The sequence below is a fragment of the Dermochelys coriacea genome, chromosome 10 (assembly GCF_009764565.3).
Source record: "Dermochelys coriacea isolate rDerCor1 chromosome 10, rDerCor1.pri.v4, whole genome shotgun sequence".
Lineage (NCBI taxonomy): Eukaryota > Metazoa > Chordata > Testudines > Dermochelyidae > Dermochelys > Dermochelys coriacea.
Genome location: NC_050077.1, coordinates 70041801 through 70066044, shown reverse-complemented (window position 1 = coordinate 70066044; position 24244 = coordinate 70041801). Strand labels below are relative to the sequence as shown.

The window sequence follows — 24244 nt, the reverse complement described above, 5'->3', positions numbered from 1 at the left end:
TAGATATGTTCTGTTTTATGATTTTTCTCTAGTAATTTTCTTTAACTACCCCCCAGCCTTCCGCCATCCCTCTCCTGCCCCCCCCACATGATAAATTGTTCATAGTGAAGATTAATTGGATCCCTTATGGAGACACTGATCAGATCTATTTTGCTGTAAAACTTTTTATTAATTGTTGTACATTTCAAATCATTTCAACCCTTAATATTTTCTTATGGGGAGGAATTCAGGCAGTATAATTCACAAAAAGTAGATAACCGCCTGGAGATTTTGGAAGAACAAATAGTTTACTTTGTGAGCAATCAGAGGGACATTTTTGCCTGCCTAATGACCCAGTTCCATCATGAAGCTGGAGATTCTGACACAAGATATTCCCTCTGTAGCTGCAGCAGACTCTTCTGTCATTGACAAATAGCATTTTTGAAACAGCAAGGTTAGAGGGACAGTCACAGAACAAATGAGGGACACAGACTTCCTGTGTGCCCTTGGGCAAGTCATGTAGTCTCTTTGTGCTTCATTTCCCCATCTGTAAAATGGGCATAATAGCAGCGCTGTGGCTTACAGGGTCGAGGGAGGATAAATACATTAGAGATTGTGAGATGCTCAGATAGTACCATGAAGGGGGCCAGATAAGTACCTAGATAAGTGAGTAAGCACTGACATTGCACACACAGAACCTTTCCCTTACATGTTTCAAGTGCATATGGTACTCACAATAGATGCCAATTTGACAGTCCCAGAGACTGAAATCTTCCATGCATAAAGAAGGATTGATAACATGGGCAGCAGCAGTACAAGCTCCCTGCATAGCCCTGTTAATGTACTTCCAACCTATCTTGAGGGCAGGGGCTAACTTTATATAGAATCTGAATCAGCTCCACTGAAGTTAGTAAGAGTCCTTCCATTGACTTTCAATGGGAGTTGGATCAGGCCTCTAATGAAAGGATAGTTCAGTATCGTTCCCCTTTAATCCTTGGACTCTCCAGCCCAGTTTGTTCCCTTCTATGTTCAAAGCTATGGGGAAAGAAATTTTGTGAGGAAAACTCAACAAGGAATTCCTCACAGATATTCTCCTGCACCATCCTGTTGGGGATGAGGTTTGCCTCTCTTGCCCTTGTGGAAAAGCTGCCTCCAAATCTGGCAGATCCCTCAGGATCCACAGGAGGCCAAAGTTATCCATGAGGAGGCCCTGCAGCTCCAAACCTGACAGCTTCCTCACTCTCAACTCTGTTCCCTGACTGTAAATGCTCCTGTGGACACTGGAGGGAGGTGGGGAATCCTCAAAATAATTCATACAGTCTAGGACTGTATTAAATGTTTCCAGAACATCTTTCCTGCCTCAAGTCCACCCTTTCCCCTTACACAGACACCATATTGTGTAGAGAGAGCTCAATCACATATGGGAATGTAGACAGTGTCATGGTCCCCCAAGCCTCTTTTCAGGACAGAGAAAGGAAGATCTGAGTGAAGTACCCCACCATGTGCCAATCTATGGGGCACAATCCTGGCCTCTGTTGTGACTGCCAACAAGGGTGCCAATTAATGCCAATTATGGTGGTGGAGGTGGTTTTCCTGCAGTGAACATTGATCTACTAATAAGTTATCAAAGATCACCAACTTGCTTCACACTGCAGAACAGTCTGATGATGGAAATTGCCATTGACGGCTGCCAACTTGTGCTAAACATGAACTAGAGATTTAATGGGGAAAGGCTCCATATTACATGTCTAGAATCATCCAGTTCCCTAGAACATACAGTGAACATTTGCTAGAGGTCATAAAAGCATTCTTATTTTCTTTTCTGGATATCTTGAGGAAATATCACAAAATTACTCATGAAAAATTCTTCTCTTTTCCTTTAGCTTGCTATTGTAACTTCCAAAAGTATGACATATTGCCATTGCATTGGTGATGTCCAGCTTTAGATTTTATGTATAGTAGTAGATTGCTCTGGTGGTTCGAGAATTAAAATATGACAGTAATAATAATATGATAAACCAGTGACACATTTCATCTGCTAATATGATTTTTTAAAATTATATCAGTAACTAATGAAAAGAAAGTTAAACAGTATGGGTCAAATGCTCAGCTGACTTCAGTGTAGCTATGCCAATATATGCCAGCTGAGGATCTGGACCATAAACTTGTACCTCCAGTTCTCACTAGTAAGGGTTTCATGTCATTTTCTTTTACAAAACTTTTTCATTTGGATGTACTATTCCTGAATGGCGGCAAATTGACAGCCCCTAGGATGGAAATCCTCTATTTAATCATCAAATAGCAGCATTGATGGCTTCCTGGCATTGCCCTGCAAATGTGCCTGATTATAACATATCACTTTTTAATTTATTAAATAGTGTTTGATAGCTGCTGGTGCAATCTCATACCATAAGTAGTACAGTAAAACGGCATGTGAAATCAGAAATATAGTAACATTCTATTACAAACAAAAAGTCCTATCTTATTTTAAAAAATCACAATGCATTTGAGCAGTTTTCATCTGTTAGCAATTCTCACTCTTCAACCTCCCAGGGTACACTTGGAACTGGGAGTGTGATTCCTGGCTCAAGGATACAAACCCATGCTAAGTCTCATCTAGCTAGCATGCTAAAAATGGAACATAACCACAGCAGCATGAGAGGCTAGCTGTTCCAAGCATATAGGCATATGAGATGTTAGGCATGTCTCAGGGTGGCTAGCTGCTCGCGCTGCCATGGCTACCCTCTAGTTTTAGCATGCTAGCTCTGATCAAGCTAGCACGGGAATGTCTCCTCAAGATGGGAATTACACTCCCAATTCCAAGTTTGGACATACAGTCACACACTACATAAGCAGTCATTTTGTGTTATAGATTAGCCTCTCTCTCATCTTACATTAGCAACTATATCTAGCTCTTGAAGAGATTTCTCAAGTATTCTGTTGCACTGGAATAAATAAAATTGATTCTAGGCCATAGGATATGGTTAGGTGGCAGGATTACTTCCATGGAACAGTCCATTCATTTCCTTGCTTCTAACTCTGAAAATGTAGGTCCAGAAGCTCAGCTATGCCAGAACTCTGCTCGCTGCTGCAGAGTTGGGCTTTAAGCCACCTGTGCTCCCTTGATTCCCAAGGGCCAACTTGGCCCAGAGCAGCCTCAGGACTGCTCTAAATTCTACTGGCTTAGAAAGGTACCCTGGGGACTAGTGAGCTGTCCCAGGATCACCAAAATGAGCTGTACTCTGGCCAGAACCCTTCCTGCCCTGTAAACTGAGGGGACTAGGAGGAGGTAGCATAGAGTGGGCTCTGCAACATCTGGGACTTCCCCCATGCCAGGGGAGTACTTAGCAGTCCTGTTAAGTCAGCTTTCCAGCCCCTTTGGACTGCCAGAGTATGGGGCCAGAGCAGGAGCCAGGATCTGAACTCTCTGTGTTTTGATCTCTTTGTGAATAAGGGTTTGCACAAGCATCATAGATTGGTATTTTAGTGTTCCAATATTAAGGGCTTCCAGATTTTAGTTTAAACTAATAGTTAGTAGTAAAATCTGTTTCAACATAACGGTAAAATTAAAAACCAGTAGCAGCATTACAGTAGTACCCAGAGGCCCCCACTGAGATCAGGGATCCATTGTGCTAAATACTGTACATCATAAGAGAAAGTCCCTGTCCCAAAAGAGCTTACAGTCTAAGTAGACAAGACAGACAAAGGGAGTGGAAGCAAAGGAACAGAGGCCTTGTCTACACAGAGGTTTAATACACAGCTTTTGTATTAGTATCAGGTAACACACACGATGCATGCTTCGCTATTACCCTGCACACAGCATGGTGTGCCCTCTTTCAGTGTGCATCATTGTGTACACCCAGTGGTGGCTTGTAGTGTACAAAGGGCATGGTGTTTCTATGATGGTCCTTTGTTACTGAACAGTGTACATTCTGGGATTTTTCTCACTGTGGGATGCACAGAGAAAGCAAAGTGAGTTCAATTTTTTTTTAAATCCCATGATTCCTCTGTCTCCACCCCAGACTTCCTTTCTGGGTGGGCTAGCACCATTTTTTAATTGCTGTTGGCCAGCATGGCCCTAACAATGCTCTACGATGCTAAAGCTGGCCGCCTCAAACACGTAGAGGCTGCTTGGGCTCTATTTCAGCACTCAAAGCCAGATGTGAAGAGACTGACTTTCCCAAAGTTGCTCAGCAGCCAGGAATAGAACTTGGGTCTCCAGAATGCTAGTGCCCTAAAACACTTAATCCACATATTAAGATCTTACATAGGGATTCATTAGTGCTTAAAGATGCTCATACCAACATTTCCAAAAAGGGAGCCAAATGTTATGTACCCAAGATCCACATTAAAGCACCTAAATAACTGGCTTGATTTTCAAAGGTGCTGAGCACCCATCAGCTCTGATTGAAATCAGTGGTCTTAATGGGTGCTTGGATCTTTTGAAAAGCAAACTACTGTAATTATCTAGGTGCCTAAATAAGGATTTGAGTGCTTAAATTTAGGCACACTTCTCTAAAAAAGTTGGTCACTGACACTATGGCAATGAAGGCCATGACAGATGGACAGACAGATTTGTGTAGGTCCTCTTCACCCATGAAGAACAGGAAGATAGTAAAATATTTGTTTGTACCAAGGTTCCCTCCCCAGCTCAGAAAAAAATACTAGTAAATCCCTGGTCCTTGCACCATGGTATTTAATCTTCACACATTTCTAGTCCTTTTAGTTCCGGTCATTTTCGCAATAGGAAACAGCATGGGACTGACCCCTATGAGTAGATGTGTAAATCTCCAGAATGGCATATATAAATGCAAAGAAATGGAATTTTCATCTTTACATTTCTTTGATGAAAAAATACTCCTTGAGATGTTTTGGAAAATAAATGCTGAAAACTGGAAGCCCTAATGCTAATTAATGTGTGTTTCTTCATTTCCATATGTGTAGCTTATATCGCAAAGTAAATGACATCTCTACAATACATTTCCTCAGTGTAATTTAAATATAAAATACAGCACGAATCATGCTCTTACCCCTTATGATAACAGCATATAAACACTAACATGAGAGAATCTCAAGGATCCTGGGTCTATTTCTGCTCTAGGTTACAAATATGCAACCCCATTGAAATCAATGGAGTTGCATGCTTGCAAATGAGAGCAGAATTTGGACAATTTTTACAAGTTGTTGAATGTGGGTATTGTAACAGAAATTTGGCTACCCTGCTCATGAAACACCACTGCCAACCAACTCATGAGCCACATCTGTAGTAATTATGGGGCAGTCAAGACTTTTATTCTTGAAGCTAGCGAATAGCATAGGAGGCAAAGTAGAGACTTAGGACTGGGTACATGGAAAAAAATCATAATCAAAATGAAGTAAAATAAAAATGTTAAACTTTATTGCATGGGAAAGTCCTGCACTTATTTCTTTTGGGGGTGGACAGCCTGTTCATATATATATATATATATATATGACTTTGAGGGCCCAATTCTATTCTCACTGAAGTCAACTTCAAAACTCCTGCGGGCTGCAGAGGTGCAGGATCAAGCCCTAAGAAAATTAGACTAAAAGAACTGGAAGCCATAGAGTGCATTATGGGCCTGATCCAAAGCCCACTGAAGTCAATGGGAGTATTTCAATTTCCTTTCAGTGGGAGCTGGATCTGTCCCTAAATGAATATGTTTCTAATATTTTAGAAGAGAGTTCTAGCCCTACTTTAGCAAAAGAATGGGAATTAGCAAGATTCTGTAGCAGAAACAAAAGTAAGGGGATAGTTTAGATGGTTTAACCAGATTTTCTGGATGGAGATTAGAGGAATCTCCTTTCATAAAATTGTGTATACATCTTTTCTAAAAAGTTATATGAGCAGATGGCCCTGAAGACAAGAGTGTGAGAATATGTTATATTGAGATACCATGGTGATAGGAGCCTTAAAATATGGCAGAAGATAAACAAATTTAGATAATACAGGTCAGGGAGATTAACAATTATTTTGGTTGATGTACTACAAACATGCCAGCACCTTTCACCAGTTGTTCTATTTTGCCAGGATATTGTCAACTTGCCAGTAAATTGGTGAAAATGTTCTCCCTTCTCTTCTGGTTTGAATTTCCACTGAGGCCCACTCTTAGTGGGTTGAGCCTTTTGTTAACAAACTTGAGGCAAAATGTCATGCCTACTAAAGTGAAATTATGTGTAACAATAACTACCCCAATGTGTACCAAGCTCCAACTGCCCCTATTGCTCTTGTGTCCTGCTGAGCTGCAATCTCAGAAACTGTCCAACCTGTTATATACAGCAAGTAGAGATGGCAAGCCCTGAATAGATAATGACATGACTGCACATTCTGATGCAGTATTGAATAGACCAGTGTTTCTCAACCATCAGTCTGTGGACTGGCACGGTCCCTGAGATCTCTCTGACACAGTTTAGGACGGCAGCAAATTGGTCCCTGGTATCAGAAAGGTTGAGAAAACTCTGGAGTACACAATGTTATGTATGATAGATTACTCCATTTCATGGTAGCATTATCCGGCTACATGAGGCAGGTCCAGAGACTGCTTTATGCTTACCAGATTTAGTAATGAGCTGATTGTCTATATGTGACATAAGCTAAATAAACAAACATGCTAGCATTTTCAGAAAAACAATCAATGCTTTATATTCATATGACATAAAAGTCTCCCTTTCTAGCTAATAATAGTTTTGAAATTAAAACTGTTTGGAGAAAAGAAAAGAGGAGAAATGAAAAAGGCAAACTAGGAAGATGATAGCATGCAACAGGCTGGGACTGCAAATGAGTGTAATAGAAAAGCAAAACAGAAAGATCACTTAGTTGGAACGAGTGAATGACAAGGACAGAAAAGCGTGACCAGAAAGTCATATAGCAGTGATTCAGGGAATCTAGAGAAAAAGCTACCAGCTGATGATGCCCAGGAAAAGAATTACATAAGGATCAGAGGGAAAGAAATCTAAAAAGGCTCCATTTACCCTACAGAAAAAGCCATGTTTAAGCAACAAGACTCCAACATGCTCATCTCACATGCTTCTATGTGTCCACATAGCATCATTTATCCTGGTATATTTTTGTGCCAATTTTGTTGGCCAGTCCACGCCTACCATGCTGCACATTGTGTTAGTGCATCCTGGGAAAGTTTGTGCAAGTATCCCATAATGCCTCAGCTACTAGTGTCAGAGGGCACAGGATTTTAGATATTCATGATATAGTGCAATCCATTTTGGGATAGCTTCCCATGCAGAGTTGGAAAGTAAAAGAACTGGTTAACCCAACTACACAGTCACAGTTGTATGGTTCTGTATGCTGATCAGAAGAAACATGTTGCAACCCAGTTGCAGCTTAATTGTGTTACAACCCCAGATAACGAACAGGTTCAAAATACAGAACAACCACACAGTTAGGAATCATGGATTAATATTTTGTGAGTAGACACAAACTATGGGGGGAATCAATTGTATCACAACCTAGTTGAAAAATCAGTTAAAATGTGCAGTGTAAAGTCTCATCTACATGTTAACTCCTCCCATGTTTAGGAATGTTACAATACAGTAGTCTTCCGACAATGCTAAAATACAGTTGTGTCTTGCAGGGAGGATGTGACAGCACTGTATTTTAACTGTGTTCTCAAATAGTGCTACAGCTCTTCAAAAGTTTGGGATTTCAGTCAATAGATGTTAATACTGCAAGAGCAAATCATGTTTTAACCATGTCAATGGGCTATTGTTTTGTAACCAGCTCAGCTCTGGAAAACAAGGAACAGTTGGCCCGTTATGGCCAGATCCTGCTAAGTTCTAAACTCCTGCCAGGCATTGGGCTTTTTAGTTCCATTTAAATTAATGAGAGACAGGGGCACTCATCACCCAGCAGCAGGTGCTTAGTGCCTCACAGGAGCATGACTCCTAGTCCTAATTCACTAATGGTATTAGTTCCTTTACTGCTTATTCTAAAATCCAGACTATGACTAAATCCTTACCATATTCTCAACACTTCTCCCGCTTTTGCTTTCTCCACAGAGACTTGTGGAGGAGCATGCTACACTCTTCCTTTTGAAAATCAAACTTGCTACTTTACCTCACTCTTGGGAAAAATAATAAAACAAAAAAAACAAACTACTCACTTGTTATTTACCATCTCATCTTCAGTCTCTTGCTCCTCCTCAGCAATGTTTTAGAGAAAATAAATTTCTCTTTCCACCAGCTGTTTCAGTTCAGCTTTTGACCTTTTGCATCTTCATTGGCTGATTTCTGACCCTTTCTCAGTATTGAGAATAGAGGGCCCTTCTCTCAGTGTTTAGCAGTTTATTCTTTCCTCTGCTCACAGATCCGTCTCTTTTCTCATCCTACTTGACTTCAGGGAAGTTTTTTATACCATCAATGGTGCTATCCTTCTTTAATTCCCCCAGTGAGAAAATTGGGGTTTCCTCTCTTGCTTTGAATCTTCTTTCTTTAATCAAAGCTTTCCCATTTGTAGTGGACCAAGATTTTATGCCTACCCTCTATCTTCTCCGTTACGGTAAAATGCTCTCCTTGGGCCTCTTCTCCATATAACTTCTCCCTTGGGGACAATTCACTGCTAGCTTCAAATGCAGGTACTATGTATGAAGATGACACACAACTGCACATCTCCTATTCTCTCTCTATTTTCCATTTTGCTGCCTATCTTGGCTCTGTCAGCTCCTACCTACATGATAACTTCCTGAATCTGAATACTTCAAGGAGGAAAGTCCATAAGTCTTTGTCTCATGTTTCTGGCTCCACTATCAGTCCTTAACTGACACATTTCTCTACTGTCAAAGCAGTTCTCATTTTGCTGTGTATGAACTGAATGGTTGGGAGAAAAATTGGTGCACAACTTCAGGAATGTGGCCTTCTATACCCGAAAGTTCTGCATCATTCCAGGTTTCAGTGAATATTTACAGCAGCTGTCCAGTTTCATTCACTGCTGCCTGCATCACCTACTTCTCCTCAGTATTCTCATTTTCCCTGCTGCGTGGCCAGCCACTGTGGTGGTTCTGCAAATACAAAAGAATCAGTCATCCTGACTCTGAAATAGACACAAGAGCTCCACTAATCTGTTCAGCATCCATATTTCTGATGGCGAGAAGGTGAAGAGATTGAAAACCTGCACAAAGGAGGGTAGCCTATGGGATGGACCAGAGAGAAACATGGGAATTTTAAAAACGGTTTGAAAAAGAGAAGATTATAGGATGGAACAGAAGAAACGGTGGGAACTTGACCCAAACTCCCCCAGTTCCCTAAGAAGTGTGCCGGTATCCCACAATACACTACAAAATTTTCCCACAAAGTAGTGTGCCAGACAGTCGTTCAGGGGACACGGTGATGCCAACCCACAATACCACATATCTTTTGCCAGTACAACCTGGCACTGTGAGGTAGCACTGCACTAGCAAAGGCCAACAAATGTGAATGCCCTCTACAGCTATTTTTGGCAGACGCTTGCCAGCAGACATTTTACCAATAAAACTTTCAAGTATAGACATAGTTTCAGATACCATGGCCAGAAACCTAGAAATTATCATTCATAAATCATCTTCACGCTGAACCTTTTTCACTTTTTGAATCTTCTCTGTCTATAAGTCTATTACTGGATCATCCATACCTTGATTTTATCTCTTGTAAAATCTTGATCTATGTCTTGTTGCAATCCTCTCTTCATGGTGTTCCCAAATTCCTATGATCTAAACTCAGAGATTCTAAAATGCAGCAACCTGGCTAAACTTTCCCTCCAAGAACTGGAAACATGTCCTATCCATGATCACCTTCCCTGGCTTCCCCTCCATTTCTGAATCTACTTCAAAATTGTTCTTTTTCCGTAAAAAAAAACTCCCCGTGGGCTCACTTTATCTAACTTCTCTGACCCATCATGCAGCTATTATCCTGTGTGTACCTCCAATCTTGACCTCTTCCCCCAATTCTCCACAGCTGAGGTTGCTTTTTTGCTTGTGCTGTTTCATCTATCTGGAATTCTCACCTCTCCTGTCTGCCTACAAGCCATTGAGTCATTCATGCTCTTTAAATCTCATTTTAAAACCTTCCTTTATGCTTTAATTTACAGCTGACTGTGTGGTTATGTGATACTGTGAACTGAAGATGCTATATAAAAATAAGATGTGGTATATTGTCTCAGCTCTCCATGGAAAAATAAAACTGGTGTGACATATTGCACAGAACTATAAGATATTCAAAATCTGGAGCTGACTTTTTATAGGGGAAATAAAGTAGCTAAACTAAACTAAAAGCAAATGACCATGGATGTATTTGATTAACTAACTGACATGACTATATACTTCTAATGTCCACAGAACAATAAAAAAGGCTACACAGTAAAATTTATCTCAGTTTAGTAAGCCAGAATCATTCTTGTTTTCTCCATAAACTCCAAACATCTTCCTATACAGAAGTGGGTAGAGTGGAGAGCTGAAAAGATGAAATTGTAAAATCTTCGTAGCAGCAGTCAAATAAATAAATAATTAAGGGGAAAAATACTACCAGATCATGCTGGTTTCAGTGAGCAAAACCTTTTAATCAGGGCTCACTTCAAAGGGAATGCCACAGGAATTCTCCTCCCTCTCCATAGAGCGCTCTGCTGCAAAGTTGTTTGAATATAAGGTAGCGTGCGTCAGTGATTTAGTAGTGAAATATTCCTGGAATGGGAAGAAGCCACACAAAGGTCTTGAAGCTCTGGTCCGAGGTAAATAATACGTCAGGAAACTTGTGACAAACAATGACACAGACCACAGAAACAGACCTGCCAAGTCTAATTTATTTGGAAGGTGGTTCCATCCCTTATTCCGGACCAAGGCAGCTTCTGAAGGTAGCTTTTAAAGAGTATGATTCTGCAATATGTAAGGTCCCTGACACATTTTTAAATAGAATCGCTTGTTTTTAACTCTCCCCATTTAGATCGTCACTGTTGGAGGCAGAGCTCTGCAGAGCAATATATAGAGGAGGGAGCACTGGTGCCCTGGCTGGGGAATTACAGAACATTTAATGCATGGGGATGGGGGGGGGTGGAAGAAGGGGGGCATTTCCCTGACCTATCAATACATTTTTGTCTCGTGTTATGATTCATGTTACAGTTGCCACAAAACTGCTTCCTATTTGGCACTTTGCCCCTTGCTTTCTTCTTCCTCCTTATCCCTCCATCTCCCCTTTCTCCTTCCTACCCGTCAGCCCTACCCCCTGCCACCCTTTCCACATCCCCGCTCTCCTTCCCAATCTCCTAGCCCACACTTGCCGCTCGCCTCCCCACTCTCCTAAGCCTCTGCCACGCTCCTCCCCTTACCTCACCTACTGCCCACCCCCCTGCTCTGCACCCCATCCCCCCTCTTTTGCTCCCCCGGCTGGCTCAGGCGGCTGCGGCGCACTGGGGCGCTGTCCCTTTAAATCCCTCTCTGTCCAGCTTTGTGGTTCACGTCGCCGCCGTCCCCTGTAATAATTAGTTGTGGGAGCCGGTGCCCACCCGCCCTCCCTCCCGGCTCCGCCAATCAGTGCCCGCCCGCGTCACTCTCAGGGCAACGAAACAGGAAAAAAAAAAAGTTTCGTAAAGAGCGAGCGAGCGGGGCCAGCGGCGGCGGCCAGGCGGAGTGGGGGCTTCAGCGGGCCCCGGAGCCAGGTAAGAGCGGGTGCCAGGCTACGGGGGCCCGCGGGGCGGCTCCCCAGCATGGTGATGGGGGGCAAGCTGCTCTCCCTCCGCGGCCCCGCGTGTAAAGGGACTAGCGGCCCCGGAGTGAGGGGGGGCCCTGACCGCAGCGCGGGGGGGGGGCCGGAGTGAGGGGGGGCTCCCTGACCGCAGCGCGGGGGGGGGGTCGGAGTGAGGGGGGGCTCCCTGACCGCAGCGCGGGGGGGGGCCGGAGTGAGGGGGGGCCCCTGACCGCAGCGCGGGGGGGGGGCCCGGAGTGAGGGGGGGCCCCTGACCGCAGCGCGGGGGGGGGGCCCGGAGTGAGGGGGGGCCCCTGACCGCAGCGCGGGGGGGGGGGCCCGGAGTGAGGGGGGGCCCCTGACCGCAGCGCGGGGGGGGGGCCCGGAGTGAGGGGGGGCCCCTGACCGCAGCGCGGGGGGGGGCCCGGAGTGAGGGGGGGCCCCCTGACCGCAGCGCGGGGGGGGGCCCGGAGTGAGGGGGGGCCCCCTGACCGCAGCGCGGGGGGGGGCCCGGAGTGAGGGGGGGCCCCCTGACCGCAGCGCGGGGGGGGGCCCGGAGTGAGGGGGGGCCCCCTGACCGCAGCGCGGGGGGGGGGCCCGGAGTGAGGGGGGGCCCCCTGACCGCAGCGCGGGGGGGGGCCCGGAGTGAGGGGGGGCCCCCTGACCGCAGCGCGGGGGGGGGCCCGGAGTGAGGGGGGGCCCCCTGACCGCAGCGCGGGGGGGGGCCCGGAGTGAGGGGGGGCCCCCTGACCGCAGCGCGGGGGGGGGGCCCGGAGTGAGGGGGGGCCCCCTGACCGCAGCGCGGGGGGGGGGCCCGGAGTGAGGGGGGGCCCCCTGACCGCAGCGCGGGGGGGGGGCCCGGAGTGAGGGGGGGCCCCCTGACCGCAGCGCGGGGGGGGGCCCGGAGTGAGGGGGGGCCCCCTGACCGCAGCGCGGGGGGGGGCCCGGAGTGAGGGGGGGCCCCCTGACCGCAGCGCGGGGGGGGGCCGGAGTGAGGGGGGGCCCCCTGACCGCAGCGCGGGGGGAGGCCGGAGTGAGGGGGGGCCCCCTGACCGCAGCGCGGGGGGGGGGCCCTGGAGCGGGGAGAGGGGCCAGGAGGGGTGAGCGTGGCCCCACAGCAAGGGGACCTCGAGAAGAGTAAAGGGAGGCGAGGGGGTGGCTAAGGAGCCCCCCCATAGGGGAGTACGGGGCAGGTGGGGCGCACCCCTCCCACACACAAACATAGGGAGTGAGTCTCGCCCAAGGAAGCTGCTGTTTCCCGCACCCCAGTCCTTGGGTGTTTGTGTGGATGAGTCAGGTGAGCGTCCAGGAAGGCGCATCTGGCTGGTGGCTCAATCTCTAGTACTCCCTGTAATTTTTGGGGTGGGGGGGGATACATGGGGCTTGGACTCAGCTTGTCAGATACAGAGGGTTGAAGGAATCAAAATTGAGTTCCACCCTGTGTGTTGTATTTCATTGGTGGTTTCTCCCTTTTTTGAGTTTTCTTCTTCCCCCCATCACCCCCAACACTAACAGCATGAAAAGCCAAGGGCAACTTTATAAGGGTAAAAACAATGAGGAGTCCTTGTGGCACCTTAGAGACTAACAAATTTATTTGGGCATAAACTTTTGTGGGCTAGAACCCACTTCATCACATGCATGGAGTGGAAAATACAGGAGCGGGTATAAATACGTAAAAAGATGGTCAGTCTAACAAGACAATTCCATTAAGAGCAGGATACCAACGGAGGAAAAATAATAAATTTTGTAGTGGTAATGAGAGAGGCCCATTTCAAACAGTTGACAAGAAGGTGTGAGTAAAAGTAGGGTGAAATTTAGTATGGGGAAAATTAGGTTTAGGTTTTGTAACGACCCAACCACTCCCAGTCTTTATTCAGACCTAATGTGACGGTGTCCAGTTTGCAAATTAATTCCAGTTCTGAAGTTTCACGTTCGTCTGTTTTTGAAGTTTTTTTTGTCGAAGAATTACCACTTTTAGAGTAGAATTTCTACTAGTGTCCTTCAGTGACAGTTCCCCTTCCCTTGTTGTTACTAAACTTGTTTGCAGGTATGTTGGCTTCTACTGTAGGGATGGCTGAATTTCAGAGGTGATGTGATTCCTCTCTTTTGTTGAGTGTTATGTGATCTTTCTGAACAAAAGGTTATATAGAGGTGGTCAGAATAGAGCGTCTTGATTTATTTAACCAATCCAAAATTATTTTTGAGAGAATTTTCATAAATTGTTTTTTCAACCAGCTCTATTGCTATGTAAACATAGGCACTGCTGCTTCTCTTGTAAGGGTAAGGATTGAGTTTGTATGCCTGTGGTTTTTATACAGCAACCAGCACTTTATGGGGGAGGGGGGGGTTAGGGCCTTAGGACAGTACTAGAATATAAATATTTACTACTAGGATGGCTTCAGTCCAGAACACCTGGCTGTTTGGGGGCATGTGGATGAATTTTGCTTTCTGAACAACCTAAATTGTGGTACTAAGCTCCTAGTCGAACCAGTGTGTATGATTGACTTAGGATTTCATTTTAAAATATTGCATTTTTTCTAGTCCTTACAATTGTGAAAATAACCTTTCAAATGTAACCTTGATGCAGTGCTCTCTTTCCAGTCTCTGAAAAGCCTGAAATGCTAGGTTTGAGTGGTGTGAGCATCCCCTTTTGTCTCAGTTGGTTGTTAACTCTGAAAGAATGACTTCTCACTGATCTTTTTTTTTTTTTTTTTTTTAACACAAGCATGCAGCAAATGTATTTATGTAATGGCAGAAGTGGCTGCACCTCTTTTTCCCAGGGTTTATAAGCGTGTACTACTAGATATGTCTCGCACAGTTGCGCTGCTTTCCCTGACTCTTTGTCTGCACTTGTTCTGTGACTGAAATCTGTGCCCAAAAGGCTTTGGGGGAGTGGGTAGAGAAATTAGCTGGTGGGTTTTTTTCCATTCTGCTGCGGGTATATAATCTACTTTCAATTATTGTCAAACTTCTATTAACATTTAGTGTATTGAGGGTAGTATATATCCCTAATTTTGTAGCCTTGACCTTTAAAACTGAAATTCAGTCCTCTCTGTTTCATCCAGTTATTCCTTGTTGTATCCTTTTGGTTCAACCTTAAATAATTCCTTTCTCTGTGTGTTTACACTCTCTCTTTGAATTGTAGATGATTAATCATAATCTCATTCCCTTAGATGATCAGCAGAGTTGTATGTATCTAGTCCTAAACTTTCTTTAATTTCTTAACCATTTCCTTCATGCTCCTTGATGATTTTTATTGCTGCTCTTTGAATTCTCTCTAATCTATTGATACCTTTCTGGTATTGAGGTACATAGAAATGTACTTTGCACTAGAAATGGTCTCCAATGTGTCCTAAAGAAGGGGATGGTCCCCTTCTATCTAGTCCAGGGGTTCTCAAACTTCATTGGACTGTGACCCCCTTCTGACTACAAAAATTACTACACAATCCTGGGGAGGGGGAGAAGCCTGAGCCTGCCTGAGCCCTACTGCCCCATGTGGGTGGGGGGAGGGGCGTGGGGCCAAAGCCTGAGCCCTGCTGCCCTTGGCAGGGAGCCAAAGCTGAAGCCCATGAGCTTCAGCCCCAGCCAGTGGCCCTGTAACCTGAGCTCTGCCACACAGGGCTTGGGCTTTGGCTACTGGCTGTGGAGCTCAGGCTTCGGCTTCGGCCCTGGGCCCCAGCAGGTCTTAAGCCAACCCTTGTGACCCCATTAAAATGGGCTCATGACCCACTTTGGGGTCCCGACCTACAGTTTGAGAACCCCTGATCTAGTCATAATATGCCTTTTTGTTCTGCCCAAAGTATCATTGTGTGGTGTGTGTATAGTGTTTGGTTTTTTTGCTATATATCACTGCAAGCTTATATCAGATTTGATATTCACTACTGCCCCTCTATCACTTTTGGTGTGACAGCTTTTCAGGTGTCTCCTTCACCACTGAATAGTTGTGATTTTTTTTTCCCTCCAACTTTCATTACTTTTTTTTTTTCTTTGAGAAATCCCAAACTATTTCCTGCATGTATTTGTCTTCAGGTCCCTTTGTATTATTTTTTGTCGTCTTAAGCAATTGGTTTGGTATATTATACATATGGAAAGTGGCTTCTAGTTTGTCATAGTTTTGCTCTCATAACTCAAATGGTGTATATTAGAAAATATAAGAACTTACGATGTTCATAAATTCAACATCTGACTACCTTAAACTCAAACTGTCTCCACAAAACCCCATACAAATAACTTTAAAAAGAGTGGTAAGTTATCAGTAGAGGACAGAAATATTAACACAAGCTATTGAGAAGTTACTATGGTTACTGATTAGGGTACCTCCTGTTCCTGTGAAAATGTGTGCTTTTTTGTAGCAACTATATTAATCTCTTCTCTTTAAAGAATCGTAAGTACACTTGGCAGCTAATTGGGATAAAGTTTTATATGCACCTGGATCTTGAGTAGCCTTTCTGAATCAGGTGTTGAACAAATTTTGGCTTGTTCTGTATAGGCTTACTGGACACGCTTATTTCAGTTTAGAGAAAAGGGCATACATTGATACTGTACATACATATTCTTAGGCCATTGAATTCAGCATGGTCAACCATACTGTAGGATACTGCTGTTCCACCTGAGCAAGATGGCTGATGTCAAGGGAATGGTCTGAATCCTTCCACAGGGGCTGTAGCCGAAAGGCATGATGTATGATATCTACCACCAGAGCTTTCACCTATATAGTTCTATAATAGTCACTATCTTTCCTGGTCTTATTGAATATCATAACCCTTGGGAGTGATTGAGACTTCTTGAAGCTACCGTTGTCAGAAAGATGTAGCCAATACTCAACTGTTTATCCTTTGTGAAATCTTTCTGTAACCCAGCATCTGGGTTTGGAACTGTCTGAAGCTACTCTGTCCTGTTTTATGCTTCTAGGCAGAAGGAAGCACTGTGAGGTGCTTTCTGTCACGCTGACAATTTTGGACTATTGGAGACTTCAGGGTATTTAATGTATAGGGTCTTTCAGGATATTTTGTCAGACTTTCTTATAGCATCAGTCACAAAAACACATTTGACCTTCTATGGCTAGCCAGGCATCTAAGGGCTGGACTTGGTCATGTGCACTTTTGTTATTTCCAGACTTGATTGTAGCATTGCAATATATCTTGGGTTGAAAGCATCAAGAAAAGCACTAGACTGTGAGGTTACCAAGAACACATCTATATACTGCTCATTCTGCTGGCTTCCTGTTGAACAAATAGTCAGCTTCAAGGTCTTGGTCCTAATCCTCTGAGTTTACCCTAAAATACTTGAAATACTGCTTAAGCATCCAGACACTTGACTGCCATTGATGGTTTTGCTCCTTTTGAATAATGGAATTGTATATCACTAAGGAGAAGCTCATCTGCACAGGGGAGAGTTTGTTCTTGGTGGTGGAATTCACACCCACAGAATCAAAGGATGAACACTAACTTCAAAACTTTCAGCTCAAAATGCAAATCTCCATTCTTTGATCTTTCCACACAGCTTCTCATAACCTACTAGCATATCTGCAAAATGCAATCTCATGCAACTAACTCATGGAGGAGCAGGTATAAATAGAACACATCAGTGATGTAAATGACTCTCTCTTTTGAGGATGATGCCCAGATACTATGCCCATCACCATGGTATAAGAAAGTGAACAGAATAGTGTTTGTAATATACTTTTGAAACAATTATTTGTATGTTCATGTAGTCGTAGCACTAGTGTACATATAAGTCATCTGTTGAGAGAGTGGCTATTTTTATAGAATAATCTAGTGATCAATAGGTATACTATTTTCAAAATGATAAAGAATAGTAAACTTTTTGTATATAGTAACTTCAAAAGCATAATTACTGTTTGTGTAAATATTCATAAATTTTGAAATTTGCCTGGGGTGGGAAAATTAAGTATCTGCCTTTTAATTTTAAGTTATGGTAGTAGTAAACAGTGGAAAACAGGTTAAAAGTTAGAGCTGCATTTCTTAAAAAACCACACCCAAGAATGAACCCCATAATAGTACTGGCATATTGACAGCCCTGGAGGCTGAAGATCTTTTTCCACAGTGCAGGTACAGCACATGAAAGCTGTAGTTCTCTATGTTGCTTTGCCATTTATTAACCTGTAGAAACCTAGAGGTAAGTGTTATGTGTTTGTGAAGGAGTCTTAGGAAATGGTACCAATTTTTGGCAGGCTTTTGTGATTCACACATGTCCATAGGGACCTGGACTATGATTGACAAGTTTTTACATAGATCACTGAACAGCCATCAGATGAAAACTTTTGATCACTACCATTCTGTTCCGTTTGAACTGGAGACTTAAATATAACAGGCTCAGTTCTTCTTTTCCTGAACTATCTAGTCTTACTAACTTGCTGTATCTTTTATGTATCTTAATATTGCAGCAGAAATAGACTTCTGGGTTTTCTACAATTAAAATAATCAAATGAGACTTAGGCACCTTCTTTTCTTACTCCTGTCCCCAGTGCAAGTTACAGTAGCAGCTAAAATTTGAATTTGTCTTCAAGGCTGCTCATGCTCAGAGCTTCCCTAATTAAGTAGCAGATTGCAACTGCAATGATCACACCAGTTTCTGCTGTCTCTGACAATGTTACAAGAGCAGCAGAGGCTTAACTTCCCTTCTGAGTTTGAAATACAGTGAATTTCTTCAGACTCTCTGATCCAGACGAACATAGGATGTGTGCAGAAATTAAACCTATGAAATTGGTGTCCTTCATGCTCATTTTCAACAGTTCTGATTGTGGTAGTCTTTGAGGCAGGACAGGGATTTGAGCAACAAAATTCCAACCTGGATTTCTAACCCCTAAATTCAGCTGTATTCACACATTAACTTTTATATGTAATAGATAAGAATCCAAGCCAGTTGTGTCTTTATCTCACTTCTCTGATTTGGGGGGGGGGGGTGTCGGTTTACTTCACAAGGGCAGCAGACTATTCCCTGGCCCACTTAGTAAGCTTATGCTCAAATAAATTTGTTAGTCTCTAAGGTGCCACAAGTACTCCCTTTCTTTTTTAGTAAAAGTAGGGTATCCTTGGACAAAATTTTCTCCCCTTTCACTACATGCAGTGTGCTATTTGTTTGGATGTTGCAAATCGCCTGATGGTGGCTGCATTTCTGTGGTGATGGATAGGTATGGATTTTTAAAGCACTCGGGGATTCTTCAGGAGGAAAGGTACTATGTAAATATATACAACCTTATATTGTGTAAGCGACAAAACTTGTTTTTAGGGCAGAAGATGTTGCCTTTCCAGAGTAGGGTGGTTTTGATTGTAAGATTTTTGTGACTGCAGCTATTGTTCTCACAGACGTGCAACTTCATGAACTCCAAACTGAAAGTTAGAAGTTTGTCCTAGGTATCGTTGTGACCCTTTACAATTCTTAGTCATGTTGCTTTATTTGCCTAAACTATGTTCTTGCCATCAATTGCTTAGATTGCCTTGCACTTTTATGATTTAATGCTGTCTTTTGCAATACAGCTATGAAACTGTATGAAGAGGATCTGAGTAACTTTATTCTTAATGTTCTGTGCATTCAAAATACAGAATCCTCACAAAACATCTTGGGATTAGGCCTCTGAATTGACTTTTTCAGTTAGTATATTGGACACTGTAATACATTGTGCAGATGTAGAGCCTTAGTTAGTGGTTAAGTAGGATTTTTTTTTTAAAGAAGCTTTTTTTAGAAAGTGGTGCATGCATTAAAATGCAGCCTAGTATTTTGTTGTAAATATTACTCTTGAATGTGGGTAATAATATAGTATTTTGCTATGACTAAATTATCTTGGACTTTTCATCTATAATAGCAAAATAGTTTAGAAGGGCCCATTGCTCTACAAATAGAATCTTGGAGACCCTATTTAAAACAGTTATCCCTCAACACTGTTGAAATTGGCATCCATTTTGCAGTATAGCCTAGACCTTAATTATTTCAGAAGGAAAGAGGCTGCAATGGAATCTTGAGGAAAGAGGGGTGAAAGAGGGCTGGGAATTGACTGTTCTCCCTGGAGATCCCTGTTTCCTCCTCCTCCTCCTCTCTCTCTCCCTCTAACTTTTCCCTTGTATTAAAAAAAACAAAATACCCTCCCCACCCCCCCCAAACAAACAAACAAAAACCACGACAAAAAGTACAAATGTGCAGATAATTCACAGCTTGTACCATCCTGGATATAGTTTGAAACTGATCAAATATTAAACCCATGAAAATTTTGCATGTAATACAACACTAACTGGGCAAACTGTGGTGGCACTAAGAGGGGGAGGTATCCTGTTCATCTGTCAGTCTCCAGATTACAACATTTTGGGCGGAGTCAGGGAGAGGTCTTCCTGAAGTGATCTGTGCATTTGTGAGACATGATGTGAGATGCCTCTTTATTCTGTGTAACTTTTTCCCCCTGAATGTCAGGCTTGTCAGTAAGGTAGACTTTTCTGGCAGGTGGAGAGGGAACTGTTCAGATTTTTTTTTTTTTTTCAATGATGCCTAGATCTTGATAATTCAAACTGATAGTATTGTATTATACAGTTATGAAGCATAAAGATCAGATTAATGGAATATTTAGTCATAATCTAATTATTAGAATTCTTTTTAAAAATAGCTTTAAAATACTGTTAAAAATTGGATTAGCAAAAAATTAAAACCATGGACTGTCTGACACAGAAACATTCATAGACCCTGGTAAGATCTAGATATTGGCTTTCACACTATGGAAACACTTTTGCTGAGTCATGTCTTAAATTAGCAGAAGAAAGCAGGTTTAAACAAGTGACTGACTATTCATATTTTCAAGTTTAGACTACTAAATTATACCTTGAAAGTTGCGTATAATGTGCCTAATTTTTCAGTTAGTTTATTCTGTGATTTTTAAATAGTAAATTTGTTCCTGAAGCTTGAATTAAATTTTATCCTATATTAAAAAGCAAGCAGCAAAGCTTTATATAGATAGAATTCTTTCAATTTCACTTCATGAAGTTTTACAGTACATCTAGTAATTTAATAGACTGATCAGATATGTTGAAAGTATGTATTCTTTAACATCACTTTTATGTTTCTAGATAAAACCCTATGAATCCATATGGTTTTGAGTTCTGTGTTCAAGATTTGGAGTGGCAAAGTCTAGGCTTTCATTGTTCAGTTTTATGAAATGTTAATTGGTATCAAGCTGGTCAAAATGTAATAAAATGCTGTAGTTTAGCACAACTAAAGGCTTGTGTGCTGTTTCTTTAAGAAACCAGCTTGTCCAGGGTGTTTTAACCAGCTTAACCTAACCTGCTAGCAAGGAAAAGTTCTTTAAATAATGGATATTAAGTTTTACCAATGAGAGAGATTAGTTTTACTGAAAGGGTGGAGTTTTTTCCATTTCAGCCACTAGAACTGAAGAAGGTGGGGCTTTCTGTTCAGGTTAGGTTGCTCAGGAGTACAGCTTCCAGTGAAGTTAATCTGGGTTGAAGCAAACAGAAAATTGTGAAGATTTTCTTGGTAGGATTTTTTTTTTGTTCTAATCTTGTTGTATTTCTTCATTTTACCCTTTTAAGGCACTTATGCTTATGTGTGTGCCAAATTTCGTGATTGTTTTGTTTTCCAGTGCTGGCAGAATATTAAAATGTATGCGGGGAAGCAGAACAAAAGGGCTCTTTGGGCAGGAAATAAGCTGTTGAGAGATGCAAACTTGATTGAGTTTCTTTTATCATTTATTGCTAGTTTAAAGTTTGGTATTTTTATTTGAAAAAAGTCAAGTTGTACAACAATATCTTACCTCGTTGTGTTAATTGTTTAAAAAAAAATTGAGGATCATGCTGCTGTTTTCTATAATGTTGTGTAACTCCAAAAGAGCTTTATTTTTAACTCTAACTTCTCTGGTTCTGAGGAGATTTGAATTAACTGAATGTGACAGTTGCTACTAGATTATACAATGATAACATTTGTTTCAAGTCATCTGCCTTTGTTTTAAGTCATGTCCATGATTATATCACTTAAGATTGATGCTATTTATTTTTTGTGTTTTACTTAAAAAGGAGAAGAACACTTTGTATAGATTTTGGTGTATTTGGAACAGTGTATGCAAAGAGGTTTAAAAGCTAGATTTAATGTGTTGTAAGTCCTCCCTCCGCCCCCCTTCTCTTAATGCAACTTCCCAGAATATCAAGGACCGTCAGAGCTCTGATTTTAAAAAAACAAAACAAAAACAAAAGGGGCCGGGGGAGGAAATAAATTCCTCTTGTGTGTGTTGCAGCCGCTGTCCTTCCAGCTGAAGATGGAGCTTCCTTCAAAACTAATCAATACCATACCACCCTGAATCATATGTATTGAGCATAGTGTGGTGGTTACTTGTTTGGGAGCGGGGTGAGGGTTATCTTCAGTTTCTACACCATTTTTTTTTTTTTCCTTTTGGCTTTCATATTTAGGGATGAGTTTTTAGTAAAACCTTTTCTCAGTGTCCCAAGGGTCTTCAGGCTTGGAACATGCTATAAATTAGTATTATGGAGAGAGTTTCTGTTGAGTATTGCAAAGTGTTTACTGTCATCCCTTTTTATTCCTAGACAGAGAGATCAGATAGTGCCCAAGTCTGGGTATTTGGTTCAAATGCAAGGCATTCTTTTTTTTTTTTTTTTTTTTTAAAGCCTTCCCTAATTTCCCCCCCCTTCACAAAAGTGTCTGTATATGCATGTGTGCATGCACACACAGTTGTATTCATACACACCTGATCCATGGGATCAAAGAAATACTATGTTATGTTCTCTGACATTGATTAACTTTAATGCTTAAATACCAAGTTGATGGATGCATTACAAATAGCTAAGATGTGGCAGTACCTGGAAGTTTGGGGAATACAAGAACAGACATGAAAATCAAACCAGGATTTTCCAATTGACCACGCAGAGCATTTCACAAGGTAGTTAGACATGGTCAACATAGTACGCTTCACACATTTTCAATTTTCCGTTAGTTAATTTTCTTTTTTTTAAAAAAAAAAAAGGATTATAAATTGGTTTCATTTTTGTCTAAGTACATCCTAATACAGTGGCATCTCAGACTTGGTTCAGTATTTTATAGGCTTACGCACACTTATTACATATTCTGATTTTATTATAGCATAATTTCATTCACTTTCTAAATTTTTTTTGGGAATGTGTTTTACTACTAGTAAGTATTATTACGAAGTGCATGACCATTAAACTATGGAATTGTTTTTAATATTCATCAGTAGCTCTGCTGGCCATTCTAACTGCCTTTGGGCCAGATGCCTCTTATTTAAATGGCTACTCCCTAATTAGAGGAGAAAGGGAGTACTTAGACAAAAGTTGACTAAGTGCATAGTATCACAGATATCTTTCAACTGAAGTTAGGACTTAATTGAGTGACCAGAGTTCATGTTTCAAATGAAAGCAAAAAGAAAAAATAAGACAGGCTTATACTTGTGCAAACTAAGCATGTATTATATGTATGTATATTTAATGTACGCTATCAAAATCATACATATTTGTGTAATAATAAATACTAATTATGCAGAATGATGCTTTTATTTAGCTGACATTTTCAGCAGTCTTTTCCAGTTTCTTATTTCAAACCAGTCAGTGGTTGAAGCAACCATTCTTTACTTTTTCTTGTATATGATCTACCTAGCTAGTAAAGATGGGACCAGTAATTTTCCTGATGCATTAAACTTTCAGAAGTGACTTGTTCAAGTTTTCACCTCACGTATATAATTCTGATTGGCCCTAAAGGATAAACGTACCACTTTGCTGGCATGGCTGGAGAACTTCTGTATCAAGATACAGCAGGTATTCTTGCCTGTATTCAGAATTGTAGATAAGAAATCTGCATAGATTTGCTAGTTATTCCAGCAATTTATACTAGTAAAACATTATCTTACACAGACAAGTCTTCTACACACTGAAGAGTGTATATTCTGTGTTTGGAGATTCATGTACATTCTACTTACGTCAAGATGGAAATTTACACATCTGATGTAAGTGAAGTTTACATTCTCTTTTAAGATTAAACTCCTAACAGACACTTAGGGCTAGATCATGCTTTCTTCATCCATTCATGGAAAAGAGGGCAAAGGCATCGGTGACCTCATGGACCCATTCTTCCTCCCACCTACCTGCTGAAGTCACTCCATGGAGTAGTGATTGGGTGGCCCTGCACTGAGCATGGGTGTAGATGAAGCACATTGCTGCCCGCCCCCCTTCAGCCCTGTGTAAACTACTTGGGAAAGATAATACAATTTGAGGCTGTATTGTATTTCCTATGGAACTCCCTTCATGGTGAGGATACTGCTTTAAGGTTGTCCAAACTAGGAAAAGTGATGTAGTATTAATATATTTGTAAAAACTGCCTTGTCCATACTAGAATTTTTACCATGTTAGCTACCACCTATTTTCCTAGTGAAGACGGGGCCTAAGTGGGGATCCAAGGGGCAGCTTTGGTTGTTGGTGCTATGCTGCCAGCAGGTGGATTAGGGATAGGATACTGGAGGTACCGAGCTCATACATAAGAACAGGGACTTCAAGTAGATATCCTTGGCTTCCCATGGTCTGGCATTTTGCTGAGGAAGAGGTTGACT

At 42.1% G+C, this 24244-nt stretch overlaps 1 protein-coding gene across 5 annotated transcripts in view; it reads left to right on the top strand.

Annotated features, from left to right (window-relative positions):
* The first annotated feature begins 11480 nt into the window (after positions 1 to 11480).
* ZFAND6 (zinc finger AN1-type containing 6) overlaps positions 11481 to 24244 on the top strand; it is a 52413-nt gene continuing 39649 nt past the window's right edge. The window contains exon 1 of one of the 5 annotated variants that reach the window (XM_038419821.2): positions 11481 to 11632. The gene's annotated coding sequence lies outside the window, so the exon portion shown is untranslated. Of the gene's footprint in view, positions 11633 to 14043; positions 14149 to 21027; positions 21154 to 24244 lie in introns of those variants that run through there. The other 4 variants (XM_038419820.2, XM_043493423.1, XM_043493424.1 and 1 more) reach the window with 4 other exon arrangements.